The 25,293-nt window shown below is 43.0% G+C and overlaps 2 long non-coding RNA genes across 2 annotated transcripts in view; both read left to right on the top strand.

Moving 5' to 3' along the window:
- The window catches only part of LOC135261456 (uncharacterized), a 91,931-nt gene extending 85,590 nt beyond the window's left edge, over positions 1–6,341 (top strand). The window contains exons 3-4 of the long non-coding RNA XR_010331942.1: positions 135–214; positions 6,201–6,341. This is a non-coding gene — a long non-coding RNA (uncharacterized LOC135261456). The remainder of the gene's footprint in view (positions 1–134; positions 215–6,200) is intronic.
- Positions 6,342–16,652: 10,311 nt separating this feature from the next.
- On the top strand, positions 16,653–24,781 carry LOC135261455 (uncharacterized). The gene is made up of 3 exons (XR_010331940.1): positions 16,653–17,430; positions 23,074–23,180; positions 23,619–24,781. It is a non-coding gene; the product is annotated as an uncharacterized LOC135261455 (long non-coding RNA).
- The last annotated feature ends 512 nt before the right edge of the window (positions 24,782–25,293 follow it).

Here is a 25,293-nt window from a genome sequence, read left to right as displayed (position 1 = left end):
CGGCTACGCTGGTACCCAACAAACTCAAAGACCCCAGTTTTTACCCACGGTTTAGATTACGCAATAAATTCTCCAAGTCTCCTTTTTTCTTTTATAAAATGAGTCATATTTTTTTTTCCTTCTGTTCTCTGCAGCTCTGATGCAGGTGCTGCTGGGAAGGCCTGTGTGGGAAGGAGGCCAGAGACAAAGCATCCGTAAGAACTCGCAGCCTCCTGTAAGTAAAAAAAGACTCTAAGAAACAGCACCTATATACTGACATTCCTCACTATTAAGTCCAAAATTATGCTTGGAATACACTGTATTTTTGGGGAATCATTATAAAATATCAGGTGACATCTAATAGGAAAAGATTCTAATATCCTGTTCCTGATTAGGCATATAAGGGGAAAGCAAGGGAGACACTGTTGGGGAGGAGTGGAGATTATTCTAGAATTCTGTGCCATTAATTTATTGCGCAACATGGGTCTGCAACACATTCAGATGTTACCTGTGCAGACGGATGATCAGTATCAGTCAAATAAAATGTGATCAACACATTTTGAATTAATTGCAGCAACCGCTGTAATAAAATTAATTACATCAAATCATACATTACAATACAAAAAAAAAAATAAAATAACTATGTTCCGACAAACATAGCACCAGCTTTGAAAAAAAAAAAAAAAAATCCCAGAGAAAAGAGGGAAAAATATACTCCTTCTGTGGAGGAAGAGAGGCTACTGCAGGAAGGATAAAAATCTTGGTGGGGATTCAAGGACCAAGGCAATAACCCCCCCCCCCCACGCCTCTGGCCTGGCATCCCACTGTACTCCATTAGAGCGCGGGGGCGCTGATTCGGTTTCGCCCCCTCCTGCTAATCCTGGGGTGTGAAAGAGCGGGACAAAGGCGGGCGGTGAAAGAGGCAGCGGGCCCCATTGTGCCGAGCGGGCCCCGAGCGGGCCCTGGCGGGGGCCGCCCCTGCCAATTACCCCTTTCAGGCGCCCGCGCGGCGGACGGGGGGCACGTGCCGTCGCTCTCCACCGCTCCGCGGGCTCTCCTGGCCCGTGCGAAACCTCCTAATCCTCCTTTAATTACAGCCCCCACGCGCTGGGATTCCCCCACACCGCGGCGGCCAGAGCCAAAAACAGCGCTTTTAAACACGACTGCAGCACGCAAAGGTTAATAAATTAATTCATTCATTAATGAAGGGTTCAAATTAATTTTGCAGTGTGTAGCTTGGTGGGGCTGTGTGTATTTAGAACTACTAAAAAAGCATCAGTGGATACTACAAATTATTGCAATAGACATTTTCTCTATTATAATATACACAAACAACTATAGTATTGCTCAAAAGTAAAAGTATTGAAGTAAGTATTTACTTAAATAATAATTGTATTTTCCTACTTAAAGCATTAAAAAAACCTTATGAAAAACCTTGATTCTAACTACAACAACAATTAGAAATTATTTGTGTTGAAATATAAATGAACTTTTTTCTAGCTGCTATGTTGAAACTGTAAGTAACCAGCTAACAAGCTCATAGAAATCAGGTTTGGAATCTTGCTAAAGCTTTACGTCAAAAGAGAGAAAAGCGTTATTTCCAGCAGGTACTCCGAATTATCGGAAGTGACACGAGCTGTGCGAGGCGCTACATAATCTGCTCTCACTTCTCCCCTGCTTTGTGCTCCTTTGTAATACAACGTTGCCATGGTACAGCAAAAATACTGAATCGCTAAAATGCCTTTGTGAGGTTGCCGCAGCCAGTGCAATATACGGCGATCTGTCGTTTTAATGCATTAGATTTACTTACGCTTGAACATGTTGAAACATGAAGTACTCAAAAGACAGTGAACACGAGATAAATAAAATTTACAAGGAAATAAAAACAAAACAATGATTTCACACATTTTTTTAAATGCACTGTACACAATGCAACTACGCTATGTATACCTTATGAAACATTCTGAAAGAATCGAGTCAATTGTTTACAATAGTATTATTGTCTTATTATCTACTTTAATCGAGTACATTAATCAACTGCAGTGTGTGCGGTATTGCTGTTATTATAACATCCCTATTACAATGGAATTCAGAAATACTTTTGATAGGATTTTTTTTCAAATGATTTTGTACTATACTTTCTATTGTAAACTCAATATCAGTATATTTAAAATATATATTTGCTAAATACTGAAAAAGAGCTTCACCAGTGACTGATATTTTGAAATATAGGGGACATATATAATAAATAAATCTCATGAAATTAAAGCATGTAGAGGTCTTAATATATTTAAATTCAGTGATCACATTTCTAATTTATGTTGTTTCGTGATTTCTTATCGCAGCCCCGAACTAATCCTGCAATCGGTTTGTCACAATTGTCAGCAATGTAAAATTCCTACTGTAGGTTGTTCTACCTGTAGGAATACATGGAAAATGGAACATAAGTTGCACACGTTTCTGTGCAATAATGTTGAGTCATTGGTCCTCATTCTCATTTGATCGTAAACTGTGTATAAGAACATTTCCAAGAACATTTTGGCATTCATCATTTATTTCTTATCTGTATTTGTTCATGGCTGTTTCCTTATGCTAATCACATGAGCAGGATTGTGCATAAAATGTACAAACAGCTAGCATTCGTCATCTCATAAACCTGGATACGTACAAAAACAAAGGTCTGCACATGTGCCATGAATCCCATATTGGTTTTTCGTAGGAACATGTTAAAGAACCAAAGTAATAGTAATTTAAGAAAAGCTTTGTGAATGAGGCCCATTGTCTGAATGCACCTCTTATGATGTTTCAATGCAATGTCATAACACTTTAACTTCTCTGAACTGCCATTTAAAACCGTTGTCCAAAAAGAAAATGGTTAATTTCTTTGTGTAAAAAGTGGTCTTCCTCCAAAGTCAAGGACAATATGATATCCCTCTTTTCTGGCTAAGCATGAAAAATGTGCTTTATTCTAAGCATATAGCATGCCCATGAGACGGAGAGTCAAAAGCTGTTATCACCCACTTTTCAATATAATGAAGTATGATTACACCACACGCACAAACGCACACACATGCACGCAAGCACACACACACATGCACACGCAGGCGTATACACACACACACACACACACACACACACGTACGCACACCTGTGCAAATGTATAAGCTGGCATGGATATACACATGTACAAGCACATGCATGTACATGGTCAAACTCACACACACTCTTTTAAAAAGGATCAAGGGAAAAATGTACGGTATTTTATATTTTTGCCGCAATGCAACAGAAGCTTAAATTAATCTTTTGTGTTCCTAGTGCGTGCGGTTTTTTTTAGCAGTCACAGTTAATGCGATGCAGAGAGCAAGGCTTGGTTGCATGTTGCTTTTACGGTGTCAGTTTGCAGTTATTTTCATAAAAATTTCAAGTCCCACATTTCACCACAGAAGGCATGGATTGTATATCTTTTAGGTGAGAGGATGGGGAGTCAGTGCTCTCTCGCCATGAGACACAGATGAGTGATACTTCAGAGGGAATTATAAAAATAATGAAATGTGTTTTTCAATTTAAAAAAATTATGCACCCACAATTTCTTTCCATTTTTTTTTTTTCCAAAAGTTTTTTTTCTAAAGAACTTAAATGAACTCCCTTGCAATTACATCCAGCTTGCGTTTTAAAACAACTGCATCATGTCTGCCAGAGAGTTACTGTACATTAGAGGATTCCAGTCGGGTCAGGCCTTTGGATTTACTGTGTATTTTGTAGCACTATACTGTATCTAAGATGAAAAGTCTCATAGTTAGCTAGCTAAATTGGGGTTTACTTGTTATCATTTTTGTTATCATTCTGTTCTGTTTCTTTTTTTTTTTTTTGATGCTCTACACCCAAAAGCTAGTTAGCAATTTTATGAATTTGTGAACACAGTTTCAGTAAAATACTTTATAACGTGATTAACTTGACAATTGAAAGTTGACATTTTGCTTCCCGGAGAAATCTTGACAGCTTATTTCATAGTTTTATTTTGTTACTGTATTTCTGCCAGCTTTCTAGACTAGAACACACTGCACCAGTGTGATTCAGCTTGCCTTTAATGAATGGAGGTATATTTCAATTTCAAGATGCTCTGATTGCTTGGCTTGATATGAGTCAAATGGGCCCACCCAGCACTGCTATTCTATTGGCTATTAAATATATTGAACTTGCGATACATATTGCCCTTTCTGCTGTGCTCAGTAATGAAACTCTTTAACCTGGAAGTATAAGCTTTGAACTTCTATCAGAGCAGCCCTCGTGTCAGTGCAAAAATGATTAATGTACTTCCTTTTTGAAGATGGCCTTCATGCCAACAGCTTAAAGGTTGTTTGTACTTGGAGCTTGTGCAGAGTCAATGGAGCTGATGAATAGCTCGCGTTAATATGGTATGCGGCTTGGTGCATAAAACTGTGTGTCGCAAACACCTGGCCTGCTCAGCCAATCACAGTGCTCAGCTAATCACAGTGCTCAGCTACTTTCTTCCTACTGATGTATTTAATTGCACTCATACCATACTTCTTGCTTATGATTCATTGCATATGCAGGGGCGGCTGCCTTATGACAGATTCATGTAGCCTCATTCCCCTCTAATTGCACTGCATGGGGCCTTCGTGTTTTCAGCACACGGATTATCCGCCATTTCTACTGTAGCACACTGCATACCGGGAGCACCTGTGCCAGCACAGGGAGAAGGTGATCGCTGTTATCCTCACCCAATTTGATATGCATTAAAGCACCGCGCGGCACGCGGGTACGACAGCGAGCCGCGCGCGGCCTCGTGCGACATCGCAGGCATTTGTACATTTTGACAGCCTCGGTTTCGGGTTCGAACGGCGAAGCGCGGTGTCGAAGCCGGCTCTGTTTTACGCCACGGGTTGGTCTTTCTCCGGGGGAGCCGGTCGGGGGGGGCAAGCGCGGTGTTTACCGTTAGACGTCTTATCAATCGCACAATGGACCCATATGTCTGTCTCCGCACCGGCCGCCTCTCATTACAGGCCGTCGGCCGCCTCGCCCGCGCGGCTGTCAGAGCGCTGTCAAGGAACGCCGCTGCCTGGCAATTATGTGCATCTATTAAACTCCCCGCCATTGTTTCTAAACTTTGCGTTTTCAAAGACGGGCCGTCTGTACGAGCGCCGATTTGCTCGGGGGCGGGGGTGGGGGGGTTTTGGGGTTTGGTGTTGGGGGGGGAGTGTGGGGTGGTGGATGTGGGGGGGGGGCGGGTGGGCGGTGTCTGGGAAAGACTAGCTCCTATCGCTGGATGCGCAGCACATCAGTACCGGCTGCCTGCTCTTCCGCTCCCCTCCCGGTGGATATAAATAGCGGTGAATAGACGGAGGAGCGCGGGTAAACGCGTCTGGCTGCCAGGAAATGTCTGCCGCTCCACACGGGAGCCGCTCGCAGGTGGCGTCCACGCCCTGCCTTCAGCGCAGCGTTAAAGGTGTGAGATCGCAGATCTGCCTCTCCTTGTGCACTCAGACACGCACACACACACACACATACACGCACATACACGCCCCCCCCACACACAGACACGCACACGCACACACACACACACGCACACACAGCTCCTGTTGTTTTCTCTGTGGATGGCGGCTCTGCTGTGTGAGCTCGGGCAGAGCTGCAGGTAGACAGTGGAGGCTGGGAGCCTCTCAGTGATAAAGATGGGAAGGCACAGGCAGAAATGTCTGGCTGAAACAAAGGGCTTTTGCAGGATGTACTGTTGGCACTGCAATCCGTCCAGTAGGAAGAATCGTACAGCATTCATACAAATCCAGAGAGCTTGATTTTTAGCTCAGTTCACCAACATCCTATCCACACCCAGCCCCCACCCAAACCCCCCAACAGGTAGGACATAACACTGGCAGGAAGGAGTTCCCCTTCAAATGTTTTTGCAATTATTATTCATGAAGAGTCTGCCTAAAATGCCTGGCTGCCCCCCCCCCCCCCCCAGACACAACTATGCAAATATTATACACACACACACATACCAATGCATACACACAAACACATATCAAGTCTCCTGTGTACCGTGTGGGTATATGTGAGTATATTTTTGTGTGCGTGTGCGTGTGCGTGTGCGTGCGCGTGTGCATGTGTGGAGGTGCTGTTGGTAAACTGCAGCGGAAGCTCATGCGATAGAGGCAGAGCTCAGATTCCATTGTGCTCGTCTCTTTTGTTTTCCCGCTGTGCAGACACCTCTCTGGAAGCAAGCCCGCCATTGCGGCTCTGAAGGGGGAAGAGTTTGAGCCGCGGTGTCAGGAACGCGGCTCCCAGGTGATCCGCACGCAGAGAGGGCGCGAGGCCACAGATTCCACGTAAGAGAGCGTCTGTCTGTGCGCGTTAGCGTGCCTGCGTACATTTGTTCATGCATGTGTATATACACAGTATGTATCTGTGTGTTCATATGTGTGTCTGTGCATCGTGTGTATGTGTATAAAATGTGCATGTTTGCTTGTGCCTATTCGTGCGTGCCCATGTGTGCGTTTGTGTCCTTGTGTGGGTTTGTGTGTATGTGTGTGACTGTGTGCGCATATTTGTACATGTGAGTGTGTGCATGCCATTAGAATAGGGTCGCTCAGTGTACATATTCCACAGGAGCCTGTTACGTCTGTTTGTCCAATATTATATACGTCAAAGAGATGAGTGACAATGGACAGAGATCTCTGTGGATACTTAACTACCGGGGGAAACGCCTTTAAATCGGAGTCTGGCCCTGCATGTCTCTGATGGCGTATCGCGGAAGGGAAGGTTTGTCATTTCGGTTTAGGTATTTTTTTAGTGACACTCTAAAGGCACAGCTGCAGGAAGACCCGGGCTGATTGCTGTGCTCCCCTGTGTCCCCAGCTGGCCTAATAAACAGCCTATCCTACTGTATGTCCCATCCAGCAGAAAGTAATGAAGTTGGTATCTTTCTTGTGTTCCCCCGGTTTTTTTTTAAACCATAAATTGCATATTACTATTTACTAGTAAAGATAATGAATCTTTTCAGTGTTTTGCCCATCATTTCTCCATCATGGGAATGCCCCCTCTTCATCCCACTTGACGTCTGCAACTAAATTTAGAAGGGCTGGGTGTCTAAAGATGTGTGAAGAAAGGTTCCGCGGTTTAAGCCGGGAATCCTGGTACATCAATAACTGCTGCGCTCACAGATGGAAACAGCTTTTCGACGTGGTGAAAAATTGCATTTCCATCGCCTGTGCAATCCCTCACTGACAGCTGCAGAACTTGCGATAAGATTGACTGTTTCTTCCTTAGTGAGGCTACACGCTAGGCCTTCCCTCTCCCGTTACAAACCTGAAAACATAATATTTTTCCTCAACAAAGGGAAATTTAAACATAGAAACTGGAATGAAATCTCACATGAACAAACATGTCGCTTGAACAAAACCCATCAAAAATGTATTGTCTCAAGTTAATGTTATAAAATAAAAGGAAACCAAAAGAAGACCACCGCAGTATTGTTCTGAAAAGGTAGTCCCATTCACAGGAATAACTAGCTAAATTGTTGGAGATTAAAACATTTTCAAACTATTAAAATTATGGTCACGGTTTACTAAGTATATATACTATTCTATTCTATTATAAATTTTAAATATATTCATTTAAAACAATATAGTTATTAAGAGCTATTTGAAGTTTTTTTTAAGGCAATACACGGCTCATGACCAAAGTTCTTCATCATTTGATTATTCTTGTCACATCCGATACTTCTAGACACAATTCAATTTCCAGGCGTCTAGGCTGTTCCACACAAAAACCACTCCCTGAACGGACCATGCAAACACGCAGCGCATCGATTGGCAGGCATGTCCTCTACCCCCGGGAGATTAATCCCAAACGAGATGGTGTCCCGCGTCTGGGCCCGGTGCGCGATGAATCTTACAGGAGGCAACGGGCAGCAGGAACTTCATTACATTCAGTAAGCAAAGTTGAGGGATGTTTACATTCCGCTCAGCGAGCGGAGCCGTCTGGGAAGGGCGAGGTGGATGGACACGTCCGTCAGCGCAAACTGCAGGCCCCGGGGGTGGGGGGGTGGGGTTTTGGGAGCGGTCCAGCAGTCCAGCGGACCCCGGGGGGGGTGGGGGGGCGGTCACGGTCAGCATGGGTCATTTCGCAGAGAGGCTCCTCTGCCATTCTGCCCCCGGTACGCTCGCTTTTCCGGAACCTTCCCCGGCGTGACAGACAGCCTTCGCTTCATTCCGGTAGCTTCCGGGGCTTTGGCCTCCACCCTTTGCTCGCCCCCTCTTTCCACCGCTTGTCATTGGCCCTCGGGTGCTAACATTCGCCATTCAGGAGGCGCCTCCGATGTGAATATATTACTTACCTGAGGCAAGCGTGTCAGTTACAGGAGGCGCCATTGCCCCCAGGAGTCAGGGATGAGTTAGTGGTCTACTGTACAGTGTTGTGAGCTGCGCACCGAACATAAACTCCTGAAGATGTACACCGTATGTTTTCAGAGCCTAATGTTTTGTGACCACCTCGAGACAAGTGCCATATACCAGACCAGCTTCACAAAGGCAGGCATAAATATATCGTATGAGAGATAAAGTGCCTACTTCCAGACATTTGTACGGCCAGATCCTGGGTTGAACAAGGTGTTTTTAAGTAAGTTCAGTATTGGAAATATATCTGCTATATGAAATGCTACTGGAATCCCGTCTTACAGATGAGTAATGTGTTAAATAGAAGCTCTGTAACTGTCAGGAAGCCATCTGGAAGTCTGTCAGGAGCGTTTTTTCGCCGTTCCGAAATATTCGGTGAAAAGATGCTGACTTGCCGCCCGCCGCAAGCAGACGATGGCGGTGAGGAAACTGCTTTCAGGAAGATGAATAAATTCACATAGAGATAAAGCGGCATCATCAATGACAATGACAGCATCTGTGCGACGTGCACTCTTTTGATGAAATATCACCCCGCTGTGCTTGTACGCATAGAATGTTTTGTGCCGTGGCGTAGCGAACACATACAAAACTGCAGAAGTCATCAATGTAAAATTATTCCTCCGCTCAGTCACATATTTTGTGTCGTAAAATGAAACGACAAGGACTCTGTCTTGAAGTGCTTCAGTCTCCCAGCATGCATTTCTTCCCCAGGCTTAGCTTTCTATGGTCCGCCTCTTCACTCCAACGTTTGCCACAGAATTACATTTCAGCTTTGAATGCGTGCAATCATTTAAATGCGTATATATGCTAAGTGAGTGCAAATGAAGCTACAGTATCTAAAAATGGAAATAGCTGCTTGGAACGCGAGGGTTGCAGGACAAGGGGTGGGGCTATCCATAGCTCTATGCGACTGAAAAGGGTGGGGCAATGGATGGGTCCATCCAAATGAATTCTTCCAAAACTGTGTGTTTGCCCATGATACAATTAATCAATGCTCCTGTCATCAATGAGAGAGTGACCTAGTGGGCGAAAGTTGAAAGTAGCCTGGGTAGAAACCACTGTTTTGAGTTTCAGCAGCAACGCTACATTATCCATTACGATCCATTACGATAGGGAACTAGCTATAGGCTATTTTGCAATAAAGTTAGATACACGCACTGAAATTTAAATTAATATAATTAGCCGGCTTGCTGGGTGCACAGTCTCAAGATGTTAACATCTGAATAAAAAATTGGCAGAGAAAGTGGGAATTCATCAAGCGTAGTTATGCAGTTAACCTTCAAAGAGCCTGCAGAACTTTACCCAGTGCGCATCTAAATATCCTAGCTTCAAATATACAGAATGTACCAGTATAAAAGTTCCATTGCAGCATTATTGAAATAACATTATACACTCAGTGGCCAGTTTATTAGGTATACCTTCTTGCTAAAGTAAGTAGCCTGTTCTACCATTTCATGCAGTGGCAAATCAATATATAAAGCATGTAGACATGGTAAAGAGGTTTAGTTGTTGTTGCAAATGGGTAAGACGCGTGATCTAAATGGCTTTGACCGTAATATGATTGTTGGTGCCAGATGCAGTGTTTCCGGCATTTCAGAAACAGCTGCCGTCCTGGGATTTTCAGGCACTATAATCGGTAGATTATAAAGTGAATTGTGCAATAAACACAAAACATTCTAAATTCAAAATTCTAAAAGTGACAGTTCTGCAGGCAAAAACACCTTGTTAATGACAGAGGTCAGAGAAGAATGACAGGCTCACAAATGGATCGGAAAAGTGTCGGCTGGTCTGACAAATGTTGATTTTTGCTGCAACGTGCAGATGGTGGGGTCAGAATTTGGCATAAACAGCATGAATCCATGCCTTGTGTCAACAGCTCAGCCTGATAGTGGTGGTCAAGTGGTGTGGGGAATGTGTTCTTGGTGCACATTAGGTCTCTTAATACCAACTGAGCATCATTTCAATGCCACAGCAAACCAAAGCATTGTTGCTGACCATGTGCATCCCTTTATGGCTACAGTCTAACCTTTTTCAAATGGATACTTCCAGCAGGATAATGTCACAAAGCACACTCAAGCTGGTTCCATGAACATGACAGCAATTCCAGTTTACCTCAATGGCTTGTACAGTCCCCAAATCTCAATTAAAAAGAACAACTTTAGGATGAGGTTAGAACAGAGAGGTTTGCAGGATGAATGTGTGGCTAAAAAATCTCTGGGAACTGCATAATATATTGGATTGAGTATATTGGATTGAAATTAAACAATGGATATGAGGTTAAGGCGCAGACCGTCAGCTTTTTAGACATTTTAATATTTAATGTATGAAATATGCAAAAGATATATATATATACTATTTTAATATTTGAAATATTTTTATATTGTGCATAGAATTTGGGAACTTCTGCTACTCATCTCCTCTTAATCTCACAACATGGTGCACATACCTCTTAATCTGGCTTTCACATTTATCAGCCTGATATGTAGGGACTGACACATAATAACATAAACAGAATTATGGTTTATCCTCATCAGTACACACAGCATCAGAGTGGACTTGCTGGAAGGATGTGGATGCCCACAGTGAGCAGTCATACAGTTTCATTCCTGCACTTTGGAACAGCACTTTGGAACACACACATTGTGTGCATTGAGAGGACCTGAGGGGGGAGATACAGCGTGTGACATCACAGAACTGGGCATGGTGGAGTCCAGTGGACACACAAGCTCTAAGGGTGGGGGGGGGGGGGCGGGTGAGAATAAGCTAGCCTTTTCTTCACTTTATCTCCCCAGGGCTGACTCACCTTCCGGAAGCCCCCCCTAGACCCGCCCTCGAGTGTCCTCTGACAACCTGGTGCGACTTGGTGTAACTGCCCCCCCCCCCCCTTCTGGAAGGCCTTGAAGAGTTGGACGCCAGGCGCCGGCACGGACGTGGGCGTAGGTCACATCCAAAACTTTCCGCAGTCGTGGCGTCCTGAGACGGAGCCAGATCGAGCGCGGTGACATTCTCTGTCTGAAGGGCGCTGGCGGCGCTCCAGGCGCGCGGCTCGGCTCTCGCCGCTTTAATTGAGACCGTAAAGAAGCTGTCGGCACGGACCCCCTCGCATGGGCTTTGTCACAGGGAGCTTGACCAGAGGGGCCAAAAGGACTGATAAAACAGGGGATTAGACAGAAATGCGTTGCTGGGATATTATACGCTGCGTGACACGCTGAGCGGAGGAGGTTTTAGGGGGATTGACCCATCAGGGAGGGACGGACCAGACGCCGCGGCAAATTGCAGAATAATAGAGCTGCGGGAGAGGGGGGGGGGGGGGGGAGGCGGCCATTTTGGTCAAAGTGCCGGTCGTTTCAGGAAACGGCTCCCAGCCGGGCAGGGTTCAGAGCCCTCTGTGGAAGAGCTGACTGAAGAAGCACACACCTGCTGAATTCTCCTGTGTTAAGGTGAACATGCTTCACAGGTAATAAGCCTTTTCCGTCATCCTCAGAATTTAAGGTCTCTTTCACTAAATCGGTAAATATATTTGAGCTTGAAATTGATTTTATTCAAAACCAGATTACAGTGCCATTTAGGCCCGGGTCTACTTGAGACCTAGGCCTCAGTAAATATATTTATAAGAATAGGATATGGGTGTGTTTGAATACGTGTGAGAGGATATCCTTTGTGCTGACTTTAACTTAAGTAAGGTCAATCCAGTCTTTGCTGTGCGGTACATTTTTATGTAAGGCCAAAAAAACAGATTTTTGATGCATTTTTTATGCTTCTTTTGGCAAGGTTTGTTAAAAGAATGGCTAAATATTAGCGGATATTAGACTCATCAAAGAGCAGCGAAATCCGTGCGTCCTCGGTCACACCCCTCAATCAAACGGCGCAGCTTTAATGCAGTTGAACCCCTTCCCCTCGTCCTTTTAATCCAAAGTCATTTCACTTGCAAAGTCAAACGTTAAGCCGCGATGCCTCTCAGTGTAATTACCAAACCCACAAGGGAGCAGCGCAGGTCAGCAGGCAAGGAGGAGGTGGAACAGGGGATTGTGGGTAGAGCCTGTCAGTCAGTGGCAGCAGGCGGCATTACGGGGGACTGGCGGGGGGGTCTCCCCCGATCCCCCGGGCCGACTCCGGAGGTGTCAGCGTTTCCCTGTTCTTCCCCCACGGCGGCGAGCCGAGGGCCCGTCCTCTAATCCGCCATTCCCCTGTCTGACAGCCTAACAGCCCGGAAAAGCCCTCCGTCTCAGGCAGCCAGGGCGAGCGCTCTGGAGCACCGCCCCCCCAAGACCGGCGGCCGCAGCGTCAGAATTCCTGCACACCGTCAGATTATCAAAGACACGAGGCCTGTTCCTTTCTCGCATGAACTATCATCCTTCCCCTGTTTATGCCACTGTCGCTGGCTTTTTTTCCTGGCACAGGCGGTTTCCTGTATTTTTTTTTTTCATGCATCAATTTGCGCTGGCACTTAAATATCGCGGTGGGTCCCAGCTTGTGGAAATAATTAGCACGTTCCGGTAAAACTGCCTGGCAACGTCTTCCAGGTCCGTGCCTCCCGATGGCAGCGCATAAGCTCGCGACTCCTCTCCGCGAGCGAAATAAATCTCCCTCTACAGCACGGCCTCCCTCGCGCCCTCACGCTGAGCTCCGTGTGTCAGGGGTCAAGAGTACTCTTCTCTCTCTCGCCCGCCCGCTCCCCCCACCCCCCCGGAGACCCTGTTTCAGCTCCGCTCGGCTGAGAGATGACAGGCCGCCTGGCCGCGGCGCGTGTTGAAGCGTTCCCCCGCGGTCCCCGTGACCACCGCGAAGTGGTTCCCGCCCGTGTTTCGTCGGGTTCAGTGGCGGCAGCCAGTCGGTGAGCTAGCGTAGCGCCAGAACACACATCGCCATACAGTTGACTGTTTAGAACAGCCTCCATTTTCTCACGCACATTTCCCATAATTCTTGCCCGGTTTTCGTTCTTAAATCTCCAATGACCAATGGCGGTAATATACGTGTTCATGTTCCTGCTACTGACCTAAAAAAAAGCCTCAGGAACTGGGAGCTGAGCTGCAAAATCAGGAGGCAGCCTAGGGCACAAAGTGGCTACACACCCAAGGCCTTGACTGACAAACCACCCTTGATGAGACACAGCTGAGGCGCACTCTGGACTTTCACTCAAAGCGACGTGACTCTGCAGCTCTTTGTCGTGGAGTCACTGTGCAAATGGCCGTTGTGGTCTTAAGGTGGGTTATTCAGGAAACATTGATTTCCCAACCAAAGTGATTGACAGAGCAAATTCACAGGGACTTGAATGTGTCTGCAGAAATGTGTGTCTTATTTTTGCAAAAATAATAGGCCAGGAAGTGATTTACAATCAGTTGCCTATCTTAATTACTCAGATGTTGGCAGTTAGTTAAGAATGAGTGTGAAATGCTTACAGTTGCAAATATATGCTAAAAGACACAATGATTCAACACTAACAGGGTTTGAATGTTTCTGGTAAAGAGGGTGATTAAAATAAGTGCAAATTTAAAAAAATCAATTGTATGGAGCTGCACGGCAAACAACAGCTTGCTAGTTCACTGTAGCTCTCCACACAGCATCTCGAGATACCCTTGACAAGTGATGCTCTACAAAATCAATATTTTGACAGTGAGATGATGTCAGGCAGGGGGTCTCACACCCTTTCCTGTAGGCCCCTTGCCCCGCTCATTCTCTGCTTTCTCTGTTTCATGCTCTCCGCTCCCTCACACGGCACGAGCTCTGCTGTCTCGCAGCGCGGTCCTGTCTGTGGCGCTTCCTCCGCTAACTGCCCCGCCCGCTCCTCCCGTTTGGCCTGAGATGGTCTTTGGAACATTCCAGAACATTTGGTCAGCCATCATGCGAGCCAGGGCAGCTCTTATTATCTCATCAATTATCTAAGCCGGCAATTCTCAACTGGCAGCCCCTGGGCCTGTGGCCCAGACGGCTGTGTTCGACCCACCTGACCTAATACAATGGAGAATAATGGCTGCAGGTCGGAGAGGAGTTGGAGGGGGCAAAAATAAAATAACGGTTTTGTGGCTTGGGAAAAGAAACAACCTTTCTGGAAAAGGCAAAAACAAAACTATGCATTATAAGAGAAGTAACAAAATAATTTACTGATTAGGCGTAATAAGTGGGTGTGCACCCAAACTGTAGGCTCAAAATCACGACTGTTTCCCCCATTGCATAACTTGCTTTTAGGAACTTCTGAAAACCGACTTTCATAAACTTTGAATTATTGTATTTGCTAAGGCTGCTGGGTATTAGTAGCTGTCACATGACAAGAAATGTGCAGTAGCATATTGTGATGTATTTTGAATACCATGGCTGAATACCATGATGAGTTTTAATTAGACATCACTATTATTATTATTAGTTGTCATAGTGGTAGAGCCAGTCACAGGATAAATAAATTGTTCAGAATTGATTCAGCTCCAATAGAGATTTGCTAGGATAGAATGCACTCTGTCAGCCTTGAGTTAACACCAGAGATTTTGGGGTGCATGCAATGGTACTAGTTGTTGCACCATAGTTGTCTTGCAATTCTAGTTGTATCGCTGTGGGTATGCCAGTCACAGCAGAAGTGTTAGTAGCAATCTTTTAAAATAAGGTAGATTCTCTGTCTACAGCACTCTCCAGGGGTTAGAGTTTTTGTGGTGGTGGTTTTTGTGGATCTTGCAACCGTTGGCATCAACAAAGACAGCAGAATCTGACCCCTTCCCCCATTAATTAACCGGACTCTGAGACGCTTAACGGCCTTAACGCGGGCCCAAACGAGCCGGCTCATCTGTATTTCTGCTTGTGTCTGCAGCCACGGAGCGCGCGGAGGCCCGGGGAGACGCGGGGCGAGCGGAGAGCCGGGTGCGGGGGGAAGAGGCCGCGGACGCGGCCGCGGCGGCGCACGGGCAAGCTGGCGGGGCGAGGCAGCTGGTGTTGTGAATCAGGCCGCCGCAGTGCAGGGCTCGGCTACTTCCCAACACCAGGGTCGCGCCCCGCCCCACTCACTTTCGCCCGACCTCACCTCACCGTGCGACCGGACAGGACGAGGCCAGCGCAGCACGGACCCCTGCCAGGCCCGCTCACTGTCTCCTGGACCTCTGTTCAAAATGAGGCGCTGTCTTTAATATTTACTACGTGTGTCAAATGCCCAATACAGTTTATGATTCCACAGTGTAGCTGGTTTAGTAATTTTTACATAGGGCTTTGGAATGGACTGTAGTCCAGAAAATTTACTTCACAGGGTTAGATAATTATGAGCCCCCTTCCTGACTCCAACTTGGTCAGGTGTTTGTTCTGCTTTGATGTTATTATCATGTGTGCCACATTACCAACAGTAAAAACTCACTTGAATAAGCCATAAAAATGAACAGCAAAATTTCCTTCAATTGTATAGTCATTGATGATTAATTTAAGACAAATTTTCAAACAAGACTGATTTCTCTTTCCATTCATATATTTTCTAAAAATAAAAGTGACTGCTTTGTGGAAAATAGCATGCCATACCACTTACCATACCAAAATTGATCAGAAATAATTGGTATTTATATGGCCAATGGCTGGCTGTAATAGTGTACATATTTCTATGAAAATAAAAAGGCATGTAACAAGCAAAATTAACCAGTAATTTCACTATTTCACCAGTGAGACCACTACTTTCTTTGGACAAATGTGACTTAAATTGAGTTTTTTTTAACGACTTACATGGTTGTTTTTATATGTTATTTTATTTATTATTATGAATTTATAACTGTAAAACTGTGATTTTTCAAAATATATTATATATACATTTCCATCTGAAATATTTTAGCTCATATGCATTTGACATATAATGTATAATGTAACACAATGACTGACAGCTCACAAAATAAAGTTGTCCACACACAATATAATTTTACATGGTTATATCAATAGAACAATACACTTTCTCTTTAAGGGTATTGTACTTATTTTGTGCTGATTCTTTTATTACTATTAATACAGTTCAATAATGGTTCTCAAAATAATGAATTTTAGTTAATCAATGTATTATTGTTGAATTTAAATGTTAATATTGAAATTTTTCATATGAGTATTTGAAACATAATTAACAAACTGTATATACAGTGTATAGTATATACAGTACATGAACATAGAAAGAAAGAAATGAAAAAGAAAATCTGACTAAGCTTCTGTAAAGAAAACTTAAAATAACAAAGTGTACATTTTACCTTTATTTTAATAGTACATGAATATATAATATTGAAAAAGTAATTGGGCGTATAATTTCAATATAAAATACAGTCAGGATTTATTTATTTTAGTTAGTCTTCTATAAAGAAGCGATTATCTCTTATAGCCTATTTAATTTATAAAATACATTGTGAAATACATTTTGAAATATATTATTTCTTATGCGCTACTATATAAATATTCGTGACGCATTTTTTATTCTAGTTAAAACTGAATATTAAGTACATCGTTCTGATTACAAGTTAGAAAAAAAATCCGATTTGCATGATTGAGCGTATGCAGCAAAACATTTCTTTCACGAGGCTGTAGGCTATGCTCTATAAGAATACTTCAAGGACAGATCGAGAATCGGAAGAAAATATTCTAAATTACAGCATCATAAATGATGAGTGTTTATGTTCATTAGTCGATGCAGAGCATGAATCATGACTTGTTTATCCTCCGCAGAGGTAAGCTCCGGATCCTCCCCCTCCATTGCAGTGTAACGTTAAATACATTCCTCCTCCCTGACAACCGAATTTTACATTTATTTATTTAATTTATTTTTTTGTTATTTTTCAGAAGTGCGCCTCGTCGGATGAAATCCTGATAAATCGAAACCTGAAACTCCAGGGTAGATTGTGAAGCGGCTTGGCGAATTAATTACAGGATAAATGAGCGGATAGTAGGCAGGAACTGGAAATCGGGCATGCGCTGCCATAAATAGCTACAAGACCAAGGCCTCCGCCTCTGTTCTGGGTACTTACGGAAGGGCAGCACTAAAAGGCAGATTTGCTTTACGCTGAATCACAGCTCGTTGACCTTTGGCTGAAGCGACTGGCTCTTTGTAAGTCTACTATACACTCAACTAAAAGCAAGAACACGCCAATAGACCGCAATTCTGGTGGGGGAAAAATTGTCAGTTTTATGCATTGCTTCCTGGTGGTATAATATAATTATGTCCACAAATACTTTTTAAACATTCTGAACCCCTTCATAAACTATAGTAAAATGGTGACAAATTAATCTAGCGCGTGTTCTGCAGCTGGGATTCTTTAGGGTATTTTTAAATTAAAACGGGTATTTTAGAAAACTGGAAGAGAGAGGGAGAGTTTAAGACGCTCAAGAATCTATTTCATGCTGCTTTTTACTGAGTCATGCTGTGCTGTTTAAGCAGATAAGTAGACATTATATGAGTGCTTGCCAGAGAGCAGCACCAGATGTAGCTAACATTTTATATTGAACCTTGTTGAATTAATTTCCCATTTTTACTGGCATCAATAATGGAATCCAGTGTGGTTTTACTTTATATCACACCACTGGATTCCATTATTTTTCCAATGAAAAGGCAGAACTGATTTTATGTATTGTTTTAGTAACAAAACTTACTTTAGTGACTGAAATCCGTGTTATGCAAAGTCATAGGCTGCAAGCTAGGCTGACTGTTAGGTTCTACACTAATCTTTAATGATGTATTACCACACTGTTTAAAGAAAACTCTACATGACAGGTAATTTTCAGCATGGACACCTGATTGCGATTGCCTTTCTTTATAGTCATTCACGTTTTTGCAAGATCTGTTCATCCTTGGTGGTTCTGGCTTTATCGGCTGCTATGCTATGGCTCAACCATTGATAACAGAAGTTCTTCATCGTACAACGTTCAAAGCCTGTGGTTTGAGTGGTCCAAGAACCAACTCTCTCTAGACTGCACCTGATTTTAGTGACAATAAGGACACACTCACTTCTGAATAAAACAATGGCCAAATCATTCATTGGGACTTCAGTGCTCCAAATGAGAATATGTGCAAAATGTGTCATCACACAACATGTTAAGAGCCTGCAAAGTCATGTCATTTTACTATGAAAGCCTGCACATCTGACCCGTGTAGACTGATTAACATTTCTTACATAAGAAGAACCAGGGCACCGTGATAGCCTTTTCCTGAATTTGAGTTTAAAAGGGGAAAGAGCCATTTTTATTTACTTTTATAGTCTAGTGTAGATATAAAATTTTACTCATCTGCAAGCAAATAAGTACTGTACGTGTTGGAGAACAAAAAGTTGTGCTGCTTCCTTTTAAACGTTTCTATAAAATTGAAAGGAAAAAAAAAGCAGTTATACAATGTTTGTAAGAGCTATGCCCTGCACTGATTTATTTTAGGAAGAGTTTCTATTTGCTTTCTTTTATTCTTGGATAATTAGCTGTGAAATAACTGCCTGCGTCTTTTCAGGCAGAAGCTCAAATGAACCTGAAGTTAAGTCATCATGTTATCTAATTGGCTCGGCATCTCCTCTGACTGCCAACCAAGATCATACACATAGAATCGGGGGGAATGGCAGAGTGTTGTATTTATGCATGATTACTTGGCGTGGCAATGCAAGCAGATTCTCTAAGCCAGCAGTCCCATTGCCTCTGATCAGCTGGATGTGTGGAGGACAGAAAGGCCAGTATAAACTAAATATGTTCAGTCTGGTTTTTTAGCTGAAATAAATGAAGCTGAAACGCATGTTTTACTGACATTTGTACAAGGTCGATATAACAGGCTGGGTCCTATGGCCTAGATATCTCTGGTCTAAGCCTGCTCTATGTCATTAGCTGACTGTTAGCAGGAATCTGCAGTGGTGGAACATTGTTGGCTCTATCAAGCCAGGGGTGGGATGGGATTAAGTCAGCTAGTTCTCTGGGTTACAGTTCACCACAATGGGTCTTATGTCTTTGGCAGGATGCAATTGTATAGGACCAAAAAATGTCAGTTTAAAAACTATGCATTTTGATACCACTGATTGTACTTATGTGCCATATGTGTGTAGTGAGAGCAAAACATCAATGACAATAAAATTCAAATAATTGGTGAAACATTTTCAAAAGTACAACAGCACCACCTGTTGGTGATTGTTTATAACATTATTTCTACCAAAATCAGTCTTATGTCACATACAGACCTAAAGGACTATTATAATTCTTCATCCATCCATCCATCCATCCATCCTTCCATTATCTATACCCGCTTATCCTGAGCAGGGTCGAGGGGGGTGCTGGAGCCTATCCCAGCATGCATTGGGCGAGGGGCAAGAATACACCCTGGACAGGCCGCCAATCCATCGCAGGGCATATAATTATTTATGTTCCCTGAAACTTTTATTAATACTTCCAGTTCTTTGCAACATTTAATGTTTCCAGTTCTCAATTCTGTCATGCTCATTGTTGGAGATGGTGCTATACATTATTTTCCGAGTGTGTGGCATTTGTGCAGAAGCATTGTTGTTTTCTTAAATCAAATCATTTGTAGTTAAAGAAATGCACACAATCTTTTTGCCATGCAAAGATATTTAAGCATATGGCACAGTTTTAACAGATACTCGCTGATGCAACTACTGATTGATGGTAATAGTATTTAAAGTGTACAACAATAGATGATAAAGAACTTATGTATTATCACAACTAAAGTTATAGTTAAAGATGAAAGCAAATGAATTTATTCTGAAACTTTTATAGTCAGAATTTTCACAAAACAAATATTTTGTATCTGACATTTTGTGTTTTCTTTCACTTCAGGTAGACAGAAACCATTAATAAATGTCATTTATGATGGTGCTAAACACAAGCCATCTATAGCTCTCATGGTTCAATTGAATCATTCACCTGAATAGTCTTGAATAGCAACTCCTATGGTATATGTAGATCATTCAGAGTATGTACAAATTATAGAACAGATTAAGATGGTATAATTTCAAGAAAGCCTGATGGCTACACTCCTTGAAGGTTAGAATCATTTGTATGTAAAGTACATAGAGTACATAAATTAACATCGGTGTCTGGAAATATTTTACTAAGAATGTATATATGCTAGCACATTCAATTCACAAATGTATTGTCCATTTCCATATTTCCACTAGGTGGAGTGCTTCGTCCAAATAATTGGTTGAAATTGAATGAAAATTAAGATGTTCAAAGCTGAAGGGAAATTTTACAACTTGAGTTAATGTATTGGATAGTACTATAATGTATTGTACTACCATTTGTGTGTGTGTGTGTGTGTGTGTAGAGAGAGCAGAGTCCAAAGTAGAGTCAGAAGAGTGTGCCACCAAGTCTCTGAAATTCAATCAACTAAAACAGTCAATAAAATGCACAATCATTTTATGCAGCAAATTAATTCCCATAACATAACATCGTAAAGCATAGGCAAGGCACTGGAAGATCAGAATGAGGAGGATGATTCAAAACAGGTTTTCATGTCAGCAGTTCTGAAAATTATGCAAGCGCTGAACATAAACATGGATACACACACACACACACACACATTCATATAAATGCATGTGCGTATATGTGTGTGTGTGTGTGTAAGCATGTGCATGTTGATTACCTACACATCTTCACAGCTGGTTAACTACATGGCCTAAACTGACTGTTGACTGACACAAAAACCTACAAACATCGCAGCCCTGCAGGATTGGAGTATGACTCCCAGCATAACGACTATGCCAGTTCGGCAACATAAGATTCAAAATATATCCCATTAAATATAGGAATACATGACTATCATTGGCTTAAAAAGCTTAAATATTAAAACTGCCCATCTAAAAACAAAAAACCAGAGAAAAACATGCCTTTTCGCTGACTTCCAGAACAATGCTATTTCCCCCCTGTTGTAGAAAGAGAAATGCCCATTTAAAACCAACGTGGGAAATAAAAATCTGCCTGGCTTGGCGGTCCGAGGGCTTGACAGTCTTTAAAGATGGATTGCCTCCCAGGGGAGGCCTGGTTCTGTGTTTGCCTCGGGGACAAGGGGGAGAAGGGGAAAACAAAAAGGTGTTAACCTCCATGGGCCCTCCATTTCACAAAATACTGTACTCCAGCAAGTCTGCCTCTTCCTGCTAGGGCGGGGCCCCTCAGTGAGTGGGGCATTGGCCCTGGGGCCCCGATGCTAAATCAAAAAGAGCCCTTTAAAAACCGAGGCCACCTCTGATTTACGCCCCCCAACCGACGCGCTCGCTGTTATTACCGAATTTGCCGGCAGTAATTTGTTTTTGAAATAACAAAGGACAGGAAGATTGCTATTAATTACCCCGCTCCGTCACGTCCGAACCCATTTCCAGCATTCCTCTGAGACCCCAAGAACAGTATTTCTGCTTTTCTTATTTTTGTTCTGCGTAACTGAGAAGGAGATGTTCATTTTGCAACCACTGACATGGCCAACCTTCACTCTAACATAACGGTTGGGATCGGAACAGGATGTAATGCCTGTTCAAGGATGGGGCAGCATGGGTAATGGAGGGCCAGTTCCTGCCCCAACTTCAGTGATATGACGTATACTGGATGGTAATTGGCTATGGATTATTATATTATTCCAAAACTCGCAGCACGGCCTGGGCTCATTGAAAACATGTTAGCGCTCGTTGAAAGTCTATGGCTAACCCCCTTTCAGTGTAATGAATATACATCATGTCTGCTCTCTTGTCTGACATTACGGCAGCATGTTCAGCCAGCAAACAGCCCTAGTTACTCTGCAGCTGCTTCTGTGGTACACTTTTAGCCCTGGACTGAACCGCTGATCTACTTGTATGCACAAGCCTGCCTGTTCCCATTTCTGCCCTCCCCCCGCCCCACCCAACCCCAGCATTTCTGAACTTCTGCCTTCTGCTTTCCTTCCATTACATGGTGTGTATGTGTGTGTGTGTGTGTGTGTGTGTGTGAGAGAGAGCCGCCACAGCATCCGAAACTGCTGCTGCTGTTTTGCTGCCTAGCTTGTTGTTATGACTCATTCCAACCTTGCACATGCACATGCTCAAGGATGCCCTGCTTTTAAAGCCACATGCTGTGTTATTTTGCTGCTTGACTAGTCGGTGCTGTTTCTTCTTCCACAATGACCTGCTCACAGCTATAGGTGGAAGCTGCGAACAGTATGCGGGCATGTGATGGATGGGTATGTGTATAGCTGAAACTCACAGAGTGCGCATATTCACCAGATGTCACTTTCTGCGAGAATACTGCGGGATCACTGCACAAACCTTTCTTAATTTCCCATAACTATACCCTCACTTGCACAAAGGTCATCAACTGTGGGCTCCCACAGTGCAGCACGGTAAGATGAAGGTGAATTTAGATAATACCCAGGCAGTCACCAAAGGTTCATGGAGGATATCTTTCTACACAAAATAAAACAAAAATTATATTAACTTAAGAAGTTTAAGACTGATTCAAATGTGACACTTTCTACCTTGCTGGTAATTTCTCCAAAGGTTTTAAATATTAAAATAAATACAAGTAAATACAGCATTCCATGGGAACCCTACTCCATAAAAAAACTACCATGGCTCCAACATCTATGATTATGCATATTTCAGATTAGACTACCTGTACTTTAGTTTACACAATTTAAGTGCATGTGCAAGAGATGTGCTTTCTGCAGAGTGTGGGGGAGTGGCTTGGTGTAAAATATGATCCTGTTTGCCGGTCCATTTTCCATTGATGACACATCCTGTTGCAGGAAAAAGATAGATGATCCCTTGAGAATTCCCGGCTATGGCTTTGGAATTCTGCAACCTCCCTGGCATTCTCTCAGCTGCTAAAATCAGCTGCAACACATCATTCAGTGTGAGCTACTGTAAACTATACATTGCTCAACATGATTATCTCGTGCTTTAGGCTGTCTTCGGGTGTCACCTCAAAGACTTTGTCTAAAAAAGCATTAAAGGTAAAGGGGTCTGAAGGGTTACCACCTGAAAACGCATTTAGGATGCAATTTTAGAGGCCATTGGTTATAGAATCACATTCTTATTGCTGCTTTATGTTTCTTTTATCCACAGCCAACATTTCCAAATGTCTTTGAAATGAGCAAACACGTGCGGTTTATTTGCATGATAAATTGTAATGGATGCCGTTACTTGCGTGACATTTGCGGACAGAACACAGTGCTGCATTGTACCCCTTCCATTAATTATAAAAAACAGTGTTCCATCCTCCACCCCACCACAATCCAATTTTGTCCATTGCTTTTTCTAACATTTGATCTGATCTTTTCTCGTTTAAAAGCCCCTCTTCTCACCCCGTCCCACCCCTGACCCCCACCCCTGCCGTCTCTGTTTCCTGTGATCAGCGGAAGTCCCAAGGAAAGGACAGAGGCCTGTGCGGACATGGCAGCGTCCCGGGAAAGATTGAAGTCTCCCACTAACTCAGAAAAAAAGGATTATGGGGGTCAAAAGGTTCCCTCTGCACACGGCTTTACAGGTTAGCTACCCCACTGCTTTACTGGGGAGGCTCACATCTGGAATCCAACCCCACTCAGTGACCCCCAGTCCTAAGTCTCGATCAGTAGACATACAGTCTACCCCTGAAAACCTCACCTTCAATGTGCCACAATCATGTGCGGCAGACACTGAACAAACATGAATGTGGTATACAGAATGGCAGTTATAGGGTACAGAATCTGAGGAATATACAATGAAACACACACACACATATATATACATATGGAAAAGCATTCAGGGTTAAATAGTGATGTGTAAGCAGATGATTTTTTATGAATACTATGAATACTCTTCTTCTAAATCCATCAACAAATGTAAGACTCCAGTGTGTGCTGTACACTGTTGAATGGTGAAATAGTCAATCATTTCCTATGCAAATAAAGCTCTTTTAAGGCCACAGAAGAGACTCTGAAATGACAACAGATTAAAATTTGCACATTAGGCATTTGTGTGGTCACAAGCTCAGATTTAGTCTTTTTTTTTTTCTCCAGAAATAACCACACTGCATCACTGATTACTGTACAGTGCAGTCCTTCCGTCAAACAGATACGCTACTGAAGTCATTTTTTGGGCAGGACTTCTACGCTTCTGCTTTTCCTATACACAACATTCACCTTGGTGTCCTCCATTCAGAATAAAGGTAGATTGTAACCACTGTATTTTCTCTTCATTGTATCCATTTCCTCCCTGTATACCCCCATGCAGGGAGGTGAAAGCGGTAATGGCTTCCTGTACACGAGAAGACATAATGCACTGCAGGCTGCTTCACACCACAGCGTTTGGGATAAGCTTTACTTCCATTTTAAACTGACTCTCCTGGCCTAAAGTGTGGTCCAATACTGAATCTTCTGGCCAATCTCTTTTTCTAATAGAATCTGCATATTTAACCTCTATAATAGAGAGATGTACTTATCTTCACAAATAAGCAGCAAAAGCACATGGACATGTTTTCTTATTTCTGAGGATGGATTCATGCTGCCATGTAGTGTCCTCTATCACAGTCCATCAGCTATATTAATAATATATATCAACCATATTTGCCAAAACTTTCCGCATTTATCATTCTTTTTTCAGTTTTACCCTGCCTTGCTTCCAAACCAGGAATGGCACTTTATTGTTGAATAAGTATTTCTACCAGATTTACGGACTTCTACAGAATTGTACATGTTATTGTTGTTAAAATGATTAAAATCGCTATGATTTTAAATAAATTCGACAGGCTTTACTTGCATGAAATACAGCACTATTTCTTAATTTGCTACGTCATGTCAATCATACTTAGGCTACATAATTTAACGGGAGAAAAAATACATTATCTTGCGAAAACTGAAAGCACTATTTTTTATCTGGAAATTGACAACCTCTTATACATTGTCATAGCTCAAAAAAGGAGAACATCGACTGGTTACGGTTTCATAACTGTTACGTTTCATGAATAGCGATACTAGGTGCGCTAAAGT

The sequence above is a fragment of the Anguilla rostrata genome, chromosome 8 (genome assembly GCF_018555375.3).
Source record: "Anguilla rostrata isolate EN2019 chromosome 8, ASM1855537v3, whole genome shotgun sequence".
Taxonomy (NCBI): Eukaryota; Metazoa; Chordata; class Actinopteri; order Anguilliformes; family Anguillidae; genus Anguilla; species Anguilla rostrata.
This window is presented reverse-complemented; position numbering and strand designations above follow the sequence as displayed.